A 13,926-nucleotide genomic window follows, 5' to 3' on the forward strand; every position below is an offset into this window, starting at 1 on the left:
GTTTTGTCACATGCAACACACCCACTGACCTGACGTGTCCTCATATACAACAAAGCCTACGCAAATTAATATGATTTTTTTATAAAAAGTCAACACAGTCACAATTAATTTCTCAAAATGACATAAAACACAATACATACACTACTACATATATATATATATTCAATTCAATTTAAGTTTATTTGTATAGCACTTTTCACGATACAACTTTACAGCAAATTAAGTTTCTACAATATATTTAGTAGTAGCTTGTCAGTGGTGACTGTCAGTTAATGTACATATGGCAGAAATGTACGGAAAAATCAATTAAAGACGTAATCAAACAGACGATGAACACTATTAACAGCAATTATTATATGATGCACTCAAACTTATAGCAAAATGTGGTAGTTCTGTATGTTGTTTCAGGGTTGGCATCATCTGAGGTCCTCTGAGGGGTTGCATCATCTCTTCTCAGGTGTTCTGGATCCAGACTGAAGCTTGTGTAAATCCTAGTTACCACGGGATGTTAATCCCGTGGCAAAAGACAGAGAAACAAATACAAACATAATTAGCGTAGCTGCTGTTCCAACCAAGCAAAAATGATTTGTTTAACCCAAACTAACGAATAATAATGTGCATTTGATCAGATATAACTGCAGTAAAAGATTATGAGATGCATTATTTGAATGCTTGGCCAAAGAGATGTGTCTTTTATCTAGATTTAAACAGAGAAAGTGTGTCTGAACCCCGGACATTATCAGGAAGGCTATTCCAGAGTTTGGGAGCCAAATGCGAAAAAGCTCTACCTCCTTTAGTGGACTTTGCTATCCTAGGTACTACCAAAAGTCCAGAGTTTTGTGACCTTAGGGAGCGTGATGGACACCACAAGCTCTCTATTCTCCACTCCTGCAGATGGCGCCAACGCCCCTAACCCTGCCCAGTGCTCTTGCTTGTTAGCTTTGATTCCCCCAGAGAACAGCAGCAGGGACGTCACCTTCTGCTGTTCTCCCAAGCTTCTAGAGGTTCCCAGAACCTTCGCCACACATCTCAAGGTAGAGCTCTGTCTCTGTTCCCAAAATGCTAGATGGAGCTAGCCACAACAAGTCACCAGCTCATCCTCCTGAGTTATCCCTAGTTTCCCCCAGAGCACATGGACATCCATGAAGTCTCCATAAAGCTCGAGCTGCCCTGCATACATCTTATGACTGCGCTACTGAAGTGGTTCCTGGTACTCACCCACCTTGTGGCAGACTCTACTCTATTACCAGCCCAGAGAGATTAGCCATGGACAAAATAACTTAAACGTCCCAGCCATCTTCCACCCTTTCGCTGAGTGATGTTGAATACAATTATTATGTTAGTGTTTATGATATTGTGATATTTTTCCGTGAATTCCGAGAACACTTTCAGCATGTCTGGCAGGTCCTGGCCCAATTGCTGAAACATAAACTCTTTGCAAATCTGGGGAAGAGCAAGTTTCATGTTCCTGTAGTCTCGTTCCTTGCCTTCTGCTTGTCCAAGGGCAGCCTCCAAATGGATCCTGGCAAAATCCAGACAAGGATTTTGAGACAAGACACATTCTTGTCAAGTCAAGTCACCTTTATTTGTTTCAAGAGTTCGCTCTGCAGAGAGTAAAGCGGGATAAATGCGTATTTGGCGTATCCGGGGAGAGGGCTCCGAGCTCTGTATTTTCCCCGGACCCAGAGCGTTCCCCCTAAAAGATGCAAATAGCGCGGGACAGCAGCCAGAGAGGGGCGTTGATAACCCCCCAAAACGTGCAGAGCCTAAGGCTGGTGGGGTGCTGGGCATTGCTTAGAGTAGAGTCACTGCTGCGGCATCTGAAAAGAGAAACTGGCTTCTGCGGAAGCAGGCACTGCTGCAGCAGTTAGAAATAAAGATGCAGGCTCCTGCGGGAGCGGACACAACTGCGGCATCTGAAAAGAGAATGTGGCTTCTGCGGAAGTGGGCACTGCTGCGGCAGTTAGAAATAAAGATGCAGACTCCTGCGGGAGCGGACACAACTGCGGCATCTGAAAAGAGAATGTGGCTTCTGCGGAAGTGGGCACTGCTGCGGCAGTTAGAAATAAAGATGCAGACTCCTGCGGGAGCGGGCACTGCTGCAGCATCTGAAAAGAAAACTTTCTTGCAAGCTCTGTGGATTAAATAATATGGCTGATGAGGGTTTGGTGCGTTTCTCTGATATGGAAACAGTCCGACTGAACGTAGCTCTTGAAGGCCTCTGACTTCCAGTGGCCGAGTGCTTGGATCTGCAGCTGTTAGAGGCCTTTTTGGGCAGCTGTGGTAGCCGCACCTATGAGAAAGGAGTGTCTGGAAAAATGATCTGCTGGGATGCCAGATAGGAGTAAAACGGACTTGAGGTGTTTTTGGAACCGGAAACATGTGGCGGGGCGATTACAGTCATTGACGAAAAGTGGGTCAGATGGGAGTTTAGCCTGCGAGCGTCTGAAATGCAGGTAGGCTAAGAGGGTTTGGTATGGTTAGATTGGAGAATGGAAATTAAAGATATATATGAAGTGGCCTCTTTTCAATTGGTCTGTCTTACTTTGCTTAATGAAGTAAGAGATTGATTCGGAATCTAGTACTGATAGGTCTGAAAAGGATGGGTGGATTTTTGGATTGAAGTTGGATGTAATGGTGAGCTCCGAGCATCTGAGAAAACCGAAGAAGGCCAAAATGAACATGCCGTCGAGCATGCGGGCAGTGTGAATGGAGTGGTAGCCTCTGCAGAGGGTGGAAATACATTTAGTTAAACTTTTGCTTGCAATTAATGCACTTAAATGTGTGTTTAAGTGACTTAGAACAACATAATGATATTGTAAGTATTCTGTACACAGATGTAAATTACAGTACTATTACATACAAATACAGTACTCTCATAAATGACACTGTATGTCAAATATTATGTAGAAAATTAAACTTAGAGTTCATAGGGCAGGAGCTGGTGATGAAAATTTCAACAATACGTTTTATTGGAGTATACTGTATAAGAAGAAAGTGTATTGAAGTTTAGAAGAAAAATACATTTCAATTGCATTAATGCACAGTTTATATATTATAGACTAAATACATTTAAAATACATTAACATGTAATTTTGGAGAACACACTTAAGTTGAAATTAAAATCAATTATTTTACATGTGCTTTAGTATATTGATAAATATATCAAAATAAGTGTACTTATTTAAAACACAATAAAATCATAATTATATAAATGTATGTTTAAGTATTACTTAATTAGACCTTATTATAAAGTGCATTTTTAAAAAGTGCACTTAAGTATGTTAAGACCTATTGTCATTTAAGTGTACTCTCTTTAAGTACACTTAAGTGGCCTTTAATTTAAATTATATTATCTGCAACTGCACTTTTTAAAAAGTATACTTTTAAGATTTGAAGTACACAAAAAGTACACTTTTAATACAATTAAGCACACTTTTTTTCCACAAGGGTCCTTAAGGAGTGTGATGGATTGTAGTGTGATAACAGACTGGTTAAGCACACAGGAGTTAAACCATTTAGAACCTTATAAGTAGTCATATTTTGTAATAGATATGGAACTTAATAGGTAACCAGTGTAGAGATTGTAAAATTGAGGAAATATGATCATATTTTCTTGACCTGGTAGAGTCTAGCAACTGTAGCTTGTTTACTGAAGATGCAGGACAACCAGCTAGCAGTGCATTACAGTAATCCAGTCTAGAGTTCATGAACACATGAACTAGCTTTATTGGTCGTCCAGTCTTTTAACACACCCTGTTAGCTTAGATAATTTAGAAATGTCATCTGGTCGTGATGTAATACATGTAAGAAGAGACCGTGTGACTGCTTTATAACATGAAATGAAATGTTTATTACTGTTTTGATTGCACTTTCCCAACTCTAAACCTTTGGTCGATGACCTGCTGTTTGTAAGATCTAGATTTGCATAACGAGCCATAGAACGTTTGACTTGTATGTATCTAATTGTCATAACATTTGTACCATATATCAGAAAGATACAAAGCATTAAACACATTGCTATCTATATTATAATATAAATATAAGTATAAAAAGAGTTTTCTCCACCCCAGTGATAATGAACGTTTGTAGTACTTACCACACAGTGTTTCTATGAAATTCTGCGAAACTGTTCAGAAATATTGTTGGCTCAGTGAGATGCACCCATTTTCGATGAATTGCTAAACTCTTTCACTTCTGCATCTGTTCCAAGTTTGATCCAAAAGAGGAAGAACAATATCAGTTCCCAGTATTTTGTATTTGTTATATTTCTTTCTGGATGGTGTTTGGGTTTCACTCTAGGGTCAGTGTGGACTAGATGAATACAGATGAATGTTCCCCGCTCTGTAGCTCTTGACAGCTGTGTGAGGACGTGCACTCAAACTATGTAAATGATGACCTCTGAGCAGTCAAGATGGAGGCAAGGTTGTGCCTGCTATCCACCGTCTTAGTGTGCTTCTCAATCAGAAGGCTGCAAATCTCAGTTGGCACGTCATCAAGCGCTGTTGAAGAACATCTCAGTTTGGAGGATTCTTAGTAGCCAGCCTTAAAAAAAATTATTTTTTTAAGTATTTTTTCTAAATTTTTCAAATGTATAAAAACTTCATAGAAAACACCAGACAATAAACAGAGGAAATCAAGACACTTGGGAACCAATCAATAAGTAGTGTTTAAAAAGTAGAATTTCTAACTTTGATACAATACCGTAAAAAATATTCAGTTCAGTTCACATTTTTATTTATATAGTGCTTTTCATGATGCACATCTTTGCAAAGCAGCTTCAGAGAAAATGAAAGTTTCTACATTACAATCTGGAGTAATTCATCAATAGCTGTGTTTCCATACACCTATTGTTATGCGCATTTTGGACTATTGCATAAAAAACCGCTAGATGAAAACGCCAATATGCGCATAAATTCTAAAAATGCGCATAAAAAAACGTATGCGCACATTTGAGTAGGATAAACTTTTTATCCAATAAGAAAAAAAGTGCATTTAAACTACGATGGAAACACATTTACTGATTAAATTCCTCCATGCGCATCAAAAAAGACTTTGCGCTATGAGACGGGATAACTTGACTAGCAGCGGACCGATCTCATGCAGAGCATCTATATGTTGTTTTGGTCGTTCTGAAATGCCTGAGGAAAGTCTGTCATCAAAGTATTTCTGTATAATTACTGTCTTACACGACTGCGTTCCCAAACAGCTGGCATCTACCTCCGAAAGCAATTTATTGTGCTTCGTCTGCTCGCTCTGAGGCGCAAGTAATTTATTACATATGAAAATTATTATATTCAGTGGCTTCTCCTGTATTCTTAGTGATATTTAGTGCCACAGTTTACCAGGAAGTGATGATTTTGTTCTCTTTGACTCGTTGGATGGAAACGGTGCTTTATTCAGATATGTTTTATGCCATATTCCAGTTTTGCGCATAAGTTTAATTTGAATCTTTGGATGGACGCATAGCTAGTGGTGACTGTCAATGTGATGTCCATATGGCAGAAATGTACAGTTCTAGGAGAGCAAAAATCATACAGTTAATCACATGCATTCAAACAGAAATGGTGAACATGATTATATGTTGTGATCTAAATGACAGCAATGTAAGGAAAATGTGGTAGTTTTGTACGTTGGTGCAGGGTTGACGTCATCTGAGGGGTTGGCATCTTCTCTTCTCAGGTGTTGGGTCATCTCAAATCTGTCGAGCGTGCCACTGCGGTGCATCTGGAGAGATCGTCTGCGCCTCCCATCCAAGGCCTGTAAACTGATGTCAGCGTTGGCTGCTAAAGCTAACAAGACCGCTGGACAGGCGGCCTCTGCCTTGCATGAGATGGCCATCCTGCAAGTCCATCAGGCCAAAGCACTAAAAGAATAGTTCCCACCTTCGTGCCGTGCTCTGCCCTATGCAACACTGTCTGGCCTGGCTAACGTGGATCAGTGTTCTGTGTACTGTAGTGTTGAGCTTGTAGTCATGTATGGAATATTTTTTCTCAAATAAACACTGTTTGGCCTGTTTTGACTGGGAGCTATATAGCTGGCAAGCTTCTCGCCGCACCACCTCCCACACTGTATGATTATGAATAGTTTTGTCGAATTGTTTTTGAAATTTTGGATCTCCCCACACTGATATTAAAATGTGTGTTTTTTCACACATTCAGGGTTGCTTCCTTGTCGCCATGTTGAACATCTGCCTGAGCACGTCAATGATAAGAAACACAGTTCTGGGTTTGTAGGATTACAAACTCAGACGTCAACCTAGAGTTTATCTTCATCCGAAAGCATGTGTTTAATCACTGAGGAGCTATGAAGATTTAGGGTGCTTTCACACTAGTACACTAGTACTTTTGGTGTGCACCCGGGTTCGATTGACGTCAGAGTTCAGGTCGTTTGTATGATGTGAACGTGGTCTTCCGAACTCGGGTGCGCAACCGCGAACCGTACCAGAGTCTGCTTAAAAAGGGTGGTCTGGGGTACGGTTCATGTGAACTCTGGTATGGTTCGCTGCTGATGTGAACACCATCATACCAAATCGCAGAAAAGAATGACGTATTATTTGATAAAAGTGTGTTTGGCCTTCAGTGTTCTTTAGAGCATTTGCAGTACATTCATAAGACAGACGTAATTGCCGTTATGTACCGGTAACGGTTCAAAAACGTAAATATATAAAAGTGCAGAGAGCAATGTTATGCATTTGCTGCCTTCTCCTGCGCAGTCCTTACTAAGCAACGGGATAAACAGCTTCTGGCTTGATGACGCAAACAAACCGCGGTTCAGACCTGTTAATAAAGAATAACAATTTGGTCCCTCAGTAAATTCTCTTTGCCACCTTGAAGAATTCTCAGTTACTTAAAGTGTAGACGGCCGGGAAGTAAGAAAACACACAGTCAAATGTATCCTCAATACTTCAATTTATTCATAGAAATACAGATATTATATAGGCATATGTCGAGGGGAGTTTCATCCTCTTAACCAATGAGGATATGAATAACATACACGTAGGATCTTTGGCCAAGAACATGTGTTTATATAAAATAGCCACATGTACAGAAAAACATGGACATATTAGGAATAGACTTTTGCGAAGAATGCTGAACTGTCTTCATGGTTGTGACAGATCTAATGGTTTATCACCTTATGATAAAGCACCTTGGCGAGATGGCGGCGCATCCCGTTTAGGGCTCAAAACATCAATGTCTGCAATCAACTCGTCCTCTGTAATTTCTGGCGGCAGTGCTTTAGTCAAAATGAAGCGATAATCACGCTCAGTCAATTGACTTTACGCGGTTAAACGCTTCAATACAGACACATATTGATGCGGACACCGTAACGGATCTGGCAAATCTTTAGCAATCGCGACAGCATCCGACATTGCCAGCGGGGTTATTTTAAACCCGTCTGGAATCTGCACAAAAGGGTATAAATCAGTCGCACTAGGTAGTGACGGGTACAGACGATTAGGGGTTAATTTTTCTTGTTCAGGCTTTCCAACAGTATCATACCGAGGCGGAGCCGAGCTGGGAGAGTCAACATGGGACATTAGAAAAAAAAGATTTTTTATCATCTGGAAACTTAACAAGACAGAGAGTGTTTTCTAACAAGAGTTTAATGACATTTTTAAGCATTTTAATTTACATTAAATAATGATCTGTTAATCATTAGTTAATTTTTAATAAGTACATTAATAAACATTAACAAGTACATTATCTCATATTACTAGCTGTGAACATGTTAACTAACGATGTGTTAAGCATTATATAATGTTTGTTAAGGTTTTATTAATGAAAGTTATTATAAAGTGTTGCCTGATTTTTCAATAACCATACATAAATGGTATTTTCTCAAAAATATGAATATGTACATATATGCTGCTCAGATATTATTGTAGCACAGTGTAATCTGACTTTATCCATTAATGTTTATAAACAACTGGGGGGGGAAATGCTAGGGCATGTCATAACTTCTGCCGAGGCCCAAAAACCCCCTCAGGCCCCAGAGGGTTAACAACACACCTTCTCCCGAACACCTGTTGGGTAGAGCTGGTAAAGGATGGCCCAGACTTAGGTAAGACTGGTAACATAGCAGAGAGCAAGTGGAGACTCTTTATGCAACAGTCTGGGGGTTAATAGGGGCACTGAAGGTTCGCAATAGGCCGGTGAGGGACAAGGAAAAAGATCATGAAGGCAGAAAGTAAATAAGTAAAATGTTCACTCAAATGGGAACTAAAAAAATCATATTAATGCATCGCATATGATAATTTCAAATCGCCTCTCCTATTTCTTTGCTCCCAGCCTGGAGCTGTGATTTTAATGACAATAACACTTTTTTTATTTGCATGTCATGTTTTAACATATTGTAGCTTTATTTGTTTTATCAGAACATGAACACTACATCAATAAAGGGTACACAGCACTGATACAAACTACTTCATGATTTATTGTCACGGTTTATTGTATATTTAACATATAGCAACTAATGGTGCTATAAACCCTAAAATAATTACACATGTTAAGCATATATATATATATATATTCATTAATGGATAAATGGTACACATGGTTGGTACAGTAGTCTTTGCATGTCTCAAACACATTTTATATTCATATGAGAACCACAGAATAAAATGAGTAAGAACAAAATTCTAACTAAAAGCTACATAATGAAAAGTACATACATAATTTATTCTCTGGACGCTAAATGAGTAAACATTGTTACTGCATTCCTGTCATGGGGCAAACCTTCAGTTACCTCTCAGACACCAAATAGAAAGATTGCCTGTAACATAAGTACCAGAATAGATACATTGGTTTTAAGGGAACTATGATTACTGTATTGTATAATAAAAGAATTGACTCCTTCAATTTAATTTACCATAGACATGAAATCACAAGATTTTTAACTGAAGAATTTTAGAAAGTATGATTATTGTGGCGTAATAATATGAATTTCATCTGCTAGTGCTATGTTGAGTTGTCCTTAGTCAACAGATGTAAAGCTACTTGCTCATGAAGTCAAATGTGACTGATTTAGTTTTAAAATCTTCCAAATCAGTTGCAGTTGCCTTAATTTCAGTAGAGCCAAACTGTACTTCTAACCTGACCTTACGACCAGACACAGGAACAGTTTCTTCCCTCAGGCCATCCATCTCATGAACACTTACTATTACACAGACAATAACTGTGGAACACACACTATTTATTCACTCATACACTTATTTATCTAACACACACACTCAGTCTACATTCAATTTGCACATAATATACCTGTACATACAACTGTCTATTGTTATATACCTGTACATACAATTGTCGATTTGTATATTTTTATTCCTTATTTACTTGTTCTATTTTTCTATTTTTTATTATCTGTGTTTTTGTTCTGTCACTGTCATTCTGTTACACTGTGGAAGCTTCTGTCACGAAAACAAATTCCTCGTATGTGTAAACATACCTGGCAATAAAGCTCATTCTGATTCTGATTCTGATTACGACTCTTGCCCTTGTCAGGATTTGGCATACCAACTGAGAGAGATGCAATACACTCCACCCCCCAATCATCCACAAACTTGACATTTTGCCTTTTAGTGCTGGCAAATCTGAATCTCATTGCTGTTTGTGTGGGGTCTACTGGCCAACGGGTGAATACTCGAAGCTCATCGCAGAGAACCGACTCTCCTTTGCTAACAAGCTTTTCAAAGACGACGTCACAGTACTCATCTCCTAGGCTGTTAACATATTTACTCTTGCCTTTGTGAACGGATTCATTAAAGGTTATACTTGTAGCAAACCCATATGTTAGAGTACTGATGCGTGATTTCACCACTGTAGGGTTTTTGCCATATGTGATTGCTCCCTTTAATATTGCTACCTGGGGTTCGTCAGGGCAGAGAATTTTGTGTCTAGAGCCAAAGTGCTTTTTCATAAATTCTAGCAGAGTTGGACTTTGAGAATATCCTCCAACTAATAGCATGTACTCAATCCTCAGCTCTGTGTTTTGCACAATTTTTTTAATGTTGTCTTCGATTGCCCTGAGACTGTTATCCAAAAACCTCCTCAATTGTTGTTTTTCAATCATGATTGCACCATCTTCCCATTTTACTCCACGAACACCTTCAAAATAACATTCCATGCTCTGTCTTTGACTGGCAATTTCTTTCAAGTTTAATGGGCACCAAATGGTCACATCTGTGTCGTAAGATTTTCAATTAGCAATGTCACACTTTAATTTGAGTAGTCCAGTGGGGTGTTCTTGCTCAAATTGATCAAATATTTCCTCAGAGAATATATCTTTTAGAAATGAGATGACGTTCCCATCTACTCTCTGTCCACCCATGTCATTTCCAGATGCAGCATGCAGTTCCTTCAGATGGCCTTCCTCCACCACCTCGTGCACTGTTATGTCAATAGTACCACCTGCAAAATATTTCACATATTTTACATTAGTCAGTAATTTTACGTATTGTTTTCATATATAATATACACATCTATCAAAAAAAGGGTAACACTTTCTATGAAGCCTACATTTATAATACATTACAAGGGTATTCTTAAGGCATTATAATCAATGTATAGACTTGTAATATGTTGTATCATCTCATAAATAATCATAAGAACAATTCTAATGTATTAAAATACCTACTTATTTGTGTTTGTAGCTTTTAAGAGTATGATGATTTATAACACACAATGAACACGTTGCATCCACTTAAGTTACAATTGATTATATTTCCCATAGTTATAATGTATTATAAGTAGGCCTGTCGCAATAATCAATATATCGAGCGCTGCTTTAATTGATGCACACACACACATACACACCACTTGCACATAAACACAGTGAGCAGGAGAGAGGTCGGAGATCGCAGATTGCGCTGCGCACATACAGAAACGTATTGTTGGTGCTGCCCCGCGACTTCTATTAATAAAATAGCATAGATACTAGATCATACATTATCTTCCTCAGCAACGAGGTCAAATCAAAGTAACTCAACAGATCATTGTTTGTAGAGAGAGACGCACAGACACTGGTAACTCACACACACAACTGTCATCTCTATCTCTCTCGATAATTAATTCAAATAAATGTGGTATAACCGCACTATTTCATCTCTGTGTCTGATTTGAAGCGGGCAGAATGCTAAAGCTAACGAGTCGTAACTGATGAAAATAACTGGCATTTTTACTCTTCCGGTTAAATATTGCGCTGCTAACATCATAAACAGCTTTAAGTTGGCAAATGACAATGAAATAAGCAGGATAATCTACGGCTTGCCGTGCATTAAAGGATTTTAAATGCACTTCGCAGAGGCAACCACCCTCCGCTTCGTGTCGAGTGGTTCTTGGCCTCCTCGTCGTGCATTTAAAATCCTTTAATGCACGGCAAGCCATTGATTATCCTTTACATATACATATGTATGTATATACAGTGGGTACGGAAAGTATTCAGACCCCCTTAAATTTTTCACTCTTTGTTATATTGCAGCCATTTGCTAAAATCATTTAAGTTATTTTTTTTCCTCATTAATGTACACACAGCACCCCATATTGACAGAAAAACACAGAATTGTTGACATTTTTCACTATCCAATTCCAGATCTACTTTTTTCCCCCCTTATTAATTAATTAGTTTAGTAATTAAGTACTTTTTAAAAGAATTACAACGTTTTATATATTTTTTTCAATTTGTATGTTAAGAATTTTAAACTAATATAACTTCAAAACATACAAGCAAGTAGCAAATAATAAAGAGGAGCACAGAAACATATTACAAACAACAAACAAAGAGTGCTTTCAGTATTTAAGATTATCTGAACGTTTTCCATTCAAGAACTGCGAGTGATTTTTCTTCATCTTTACTGTAGTTTTTTACTATGGCATCATAGACTGCAGGAGATCTATTAAGCTGCATACACGCACGGATCTCTTTTGAAATATAAGAAGTAATGTGGTTTGTCCTGTCCGTTTAACCCCCTAAGACATAACTGGCTGTGTTTACATTTATTAAAATGGTCATAAAACCATTTTGAGATGCAAGTGCATTAAGCACGCGTCAGCATTTGAAATTCAAAGCAGCCTTCTGTTAGTGAGGTTCATATTTTAAATATATAAGTCCACTGCATTCAGGGCCGGATTTACGCATAGGCATTCTAGGCACGTGCCTATGCTTGCTCATCCAGAGGTGGGGGGCCCAAACACAGTGAAGAGATATAATATTTTTGTTATACTATTGGCTATCTACAACAGCATAAGAACCAAAACCCCAGAAGACATTAAGCAAATAAATATAACAAACAATAGGGTAAAAACGTCAAACTATTTCAATGTCTTCCACCTTTTTATGTACGGAAAGCACGCTTTCTTTCTCCCCGTCTCTCTCAAAAGACGCACACACAGTACAGAGACGCGGACAGAAAGTTGTTGTCAGAGCTGCAGCTGCCCCGCAAATTTATCAATAAAAGAGTTTTGCAGCTGAAAAGCTACATGACATTTCTCAGTAGCGAGGTTCTTGAAGCAGTTCAACTTACAGATTCACTATTAGTAGACGCTGCTGCTGAACACTGCTGAGAGACGCACAGACGCATGTATTCACGCACTTAATCTCTCTCTCTCTATCTAATAACTGTGTTAGCCTGTAAATAAATCTCTCAAGCCTCTAAAATTACGTTTTGGAATTTGCAACAGAAGGTTTGGGATGATGTGCGTAAAAAATTAGCTAGTTCAACACACACGAGGTTTCAGGATGGAAACATGTCAAATGTCTTGAAACAAATCATCTGAACAATGTCTTGATGTGTGATTGTGACTCCAGGCAGAGAAATAATGCACTCCCGAATGGAATGGAATGGTCTTTCTCAGTTCTCAAACATATTAAGAACTACATTCAATTAGATTTTTATTGACTGAATGCAAGCGCTTATTGCGATAGAAAACACTGTAACGGTTTCCACTGATTAAGAAATATGTTTTTTTGCTGGGGTGGATACAATACAAAATAAGAGAACTGTTTTCACGACCATGTGCATGATTGTACAAATTAATATGCAAATAAGATAGTGTATAGATACATTGTATGTAATGGGAAAACCTGTTTATGGCCATTTTACACACACATATTGCATAAAGCAAATTGTATATCAAATCATTGTTTTATTTTCATAACATAGTTCATAACATAGAATCATCCTTATACAACGTTTGGTATAAAAAAATGTAAATTGATTGGTGATATAAAAAAATCCTGTTTTTTCCTTTTCATGTCTAGTCTTTTCATATAAAAAAAAAGTCCTGGTGTCCTCTGTAAAGGACATATCATAACAATTCCAGTCCACGGGACCCACTGCTTTGCACATTTTGTATGTCTCTCTTTTCTGATACCTCAATTCAGTTCATGGGTCTTAGGGTTAGGGTTAGGGTTATCTATCATTAAGATGCTACGTAGACCAGACACAAAGCTTCAGGACCTCAGACCAGCTCTTCGTCTGTTACGGAGGCCGGCAGAAGGGGAATGCCATCTCTAAGCAGAGGATGGCCTACTGGATTGTGGATGCCATCACCCTGGCTTATCAGGCACAGGGTGTGCCTTGCCCGTTCAGGCTGCGAGCTCACTCAACTAGAAATGTTGCATCCTCCTGGGCGCTGGCTCGTGGCACCTTGCTGACAGATATTTGTAGAGCTGTGGGCTGGGCGACCCCCAACACGTTCGCTAGATTCTATAGCCTCCATGTGGAGCCGGTATCCTCCTGTGTTCTCACCTCAAACGGGTAGTGGCACCGAGAGGCCCCGGGTAGTGTTGGCTTGCTAAAAACTGCTCCAGAGTGTCCGTACAGTAGACCCTGTTGAGATCCTCCATCACCCTCGGCAGCGGCGGAACGTCCGGCGCCGGGCCTTCACGATGAATCCGTGGGAACCGTGGAAGGTCGGATTCCAT

General features: G+C 39.0%; 2 pseudogenes; both read right to left on the bottom strand.

Annotated features, from left to right (window-relative positions):
* Positions 1–2,141: 2,141 nt before the first annotated feature.
* LOC107573010 (uncharacterized) lies at positions 2,142–5,841 on the bottom strand (annotated as a pseudogene).
* A 3,154-nt stretch (positions 5,842–8,995) lies between these two features.
* On the bottom strand, positions 8,996–13,926 carry LOC107573011 (heat shock 70 kDa protein 12A-like; annotated as a pseudogene).

The sequence above is a fragment of the Sinocyclocheilus grahami genome, unplaced genomic scaffold (genome assembly GCF_001515645.1).
Source record: "Sinocyclocheilus grahami isolate Dianchi unplaced genomic scaffold, SAMN03320097.WGS_v1.1 scaffold1848.1, whole genome shotgun sequence".
NCBI classification, from domain to species: Eukaryota; Metazoa; Chordata; class Actinopteri; order Cypriniformes; family Cyprinidae; genus Sinocyclocheilus; species Sinocyclocheilus grahami.